This window comes from Piliocolobus tephrosceles, unplaced genomic scaffold, assembly GCF_002776525.5.
Source record: "Piliocolobus tephrosceles isolate RC106 unplaced genomic scaffold, ASM277652v3 unscaffolded_23607, whole genome shotgun sequence".
Taxonomy (NCBI): domain Eukaryota; kingdom Metazoa; phylum Chordata; class Mammalia; order Primates; family Cercopithecidae; genus Piliocolobus; species Piliocolobus tephrosceles.
The window spans coordinates 3,087-5,954 of NW_022306096.1; the positions used below are offsets into that span (position 1 = coordinate 3,087).

The window sequence follows — 2,868 nt, forward strand, 5'->3', positions numbered from 1 at the left end:
GTAACCACAGTCGCTAGACACAAGTGCCTTTTTAAATTAAAATTAAATAAAATCAATTCAGTTCCTCAGTCACAATAAACACAGTATGGCCACAAGTGGCCGATGGCTACTCTTCAGCAGTACTGATAAAGTATTTCCATCATTACAGGGAATTTGACTGGACAATGGTGCCATGTGAGGCACAGCCTCCTCTCATCTCTGAATTCTTTTTTCCTACCTCCTATCATGTATCTGATTCTTTGTGTGACTCTCTGCTCCTTTCTTCAGAAGGTTTACAGGGCTTCCTGTAAACAAGTCATTAGATGTATCCCTTTGTAAAAGGTCATACCCCATTAAACAACAGCAGCAAGTATAATACTTACTGTCAGCGGTTCCATGAATTATTAATATATTTTCTTCTTTCAAGCCATGAATATTATGTAGCACACTGGCTGCCTATAAAGGAAAGTACAAATATCTGTACCTATAGATCTAAATAAGCAATTGAACTGAATTTTTAGAACAAAAATACTCCTCTTTCTTTGTTATTTTCAAATTAGTTACCTGGTAAATGCTTTCTTCCTTGGATGGCATCCCAAGGTATCTTTCAGAGAAAGCTGAGGCTGTGACCCAATAAAACAGACATTCAAGAACAAACTAAAAACTATTTGACTAGTATGTTTCATTAATTTTTTTCATTTTACATTTAATTGTCATGCTTTAGTAAAATCAACTGAATCAAGGAGGAGATCAACAGCTCAAAACAGGCACTAATAACATATGATAAATGAGCTCAATTGAGCTATTTTAAATTGGGCTTTTGTTTTCCACAAATCAATACATTATATTAGGTCAGTCTGTGGAAAGTACTCACCATACAATTTCAAGTCTGTGATAGGTGCAACCACTGATCCACATTTAAAAAGCTTTTCATCTGATTTTAAGATCATTGATGCAATATAGCCACCATAACCCTAGGGGAGAAATATATATATATATATATATCACACACACACACACACATTTATATATAACAACTATGCCTGGAGATATTTTTAGCTTTTGATCAATGTTTGGTACTGTACATATCAGAATGTCTCAGATTTGGAAAAAAAAAAAAGCTAAAATCATTTTGTGCAATTAAAATTTTTGAACATTTGTTTAAATTGTTATATAACAGCTGTTTTAATAAGCCTTAAGTGAAATATGAAATTAATTACATCACCAAATGTCAAATATTTGCTCCATGATTTCATACCACACATCTGGAAATTGTCCCAAATAATTTGAGGTTAGGGAAATAAAGCACTTGTTAAATCACATATATTTTTCCCCTAATTATATATATATATTTTTTTAAATAAAATATTGAAATAATGGTGATTATATAGAATTAAAAAATACGAATGAAATTTTGAAAATACATCACCAAAAATATAGATTGTTTTAATTTCTTCCAGGATTCAGAACATGTCACCCCAAAATAAGGCTGCAATCAGACTATGTCACCGGAACTATGCCTCTCTGGCTTAGGATTATTTTGAGCTAGATATTTTGAGAAACTGCAGACACAGAAAGAGTACTGAAAACAAGGCTGGAAGTTGCCCTTTTGTAAGATAAATTTACATCTATAAAGGAAATTTATAGACGTTTTCAAGGGTTTCTCTTTCTCTTTCTCTCCCTCTCCTTCTGCACCAGGAAGAGAAGAATAACTACATCACTGAAGACTCAATAAAAGGAGAAGGAATTGACTTAAGTATACATAACAAACTTTGTGTTTTGCTTTTCCTGGTCATCTCTTAACAAAGCCTTTCTCCACATCCTTATTCCTTTGTTTCAGAGAATGATAGTGTTTGCATCTGAGGTCTATGTTCTTTGAGATCTACTCCAGAGATTTGCCCATTTTTCTTGGTTCTGTCCCATTAAGGAGGTATTTATGTTATGAAGCTTCTGTTTTTCTGTTGTTTGGTTGTTTTTTTTTTTTTTTTTTTTTTTGAGACAGAGTCTCCTTCTGTCGCCCAGGCTGGAGTGCAGCGGTGAGATCTCCACTCACTGTAAGCTCCGCCTCCCGGGTTGAGGCCATTCTCCTGCCTCAGCCTCCCAAGTAGCTGGGACTGCAGGCGCCGCCAACTCGCCCGGCTAATTTTTTTGTATATTTAATAGAGACGGGGTTTCACCGTGTTAGCCAGGATGGTCTCGATCTCCTGACGTCGTGATCCACCCGCCTCGGCCTTCCAAAGTGCTGGGATTACAGGCGTGAGCCACCGTGCCCGGCTTGTTTTTCTCTTGTTAATCTGCCTTTTGTTACAGTGAATCTTGGCAAAACCCTCATGAAGAGTAAAGGAGAAAATTGTCTTCTCCTCTATATTTCACACAACTAAGTGTTGGGAAGCAATGGGATATAATGAATAATGTTCCCAGATAGATGAGTTAAATGATTGTTGGAGTTGAATTTTGAATCCCCTCTTGAAATGTTTTTTTAACAAATCAAGATGTCCAGATGCCCATGATCTGACTAGAAAAGTTCCAGAAGAGATTTTAATAATTACAGTGACGCTGAAGAAAGGAAATGACCTACTGTGTTATCTGTTTTAGAAATTAATTTTCAGCCCTACTCTGAGCAATGTACTTTATGCTATTGGAAATCAGAACATCTTGGGAGGTATTAAAAATATTAATATTCAGGCCTCAATCTCAGAAATTCTGACGCAGTTTGTTCATGATGAAGTCTACTTTTGAAAGATTTTCAGATGACTCAAGTTTGGTCCAGGTTATGGTTTTATTGTCATTGTCAGTAAACTCTTGAAGAAATAATTTCATTTATGTGTATTTCGAGCATCATTTAAAAATTGGTACATAAAAGTTCACAATGCAGTCATTATTACTGAA

General features: G+C 35.3%; 1 long non-coding RNA gene across 1 annotated transcript; it reads right to left on the minus strand.

Moving 5' to 3' along the window:
- Nucleotides 1-366: 366 nt before the first annotated feature.
- LOC113221350 lies at nucleotides 367-956 on the minus strand. Its single transcript, XR_003307823.1, has 3 exons — nucleotides 854-956; nucleotides 544-602; nucleotides 367-435 (listed from the first exon to the last, which is right to left on the minus strand). It is a non-coding gene; the product is annotated as an uncharacterized LOC113221350 (long non-coding RNA).
- Nucleotides 957-2,868: the final 1,912 nt, after the last annotated feature.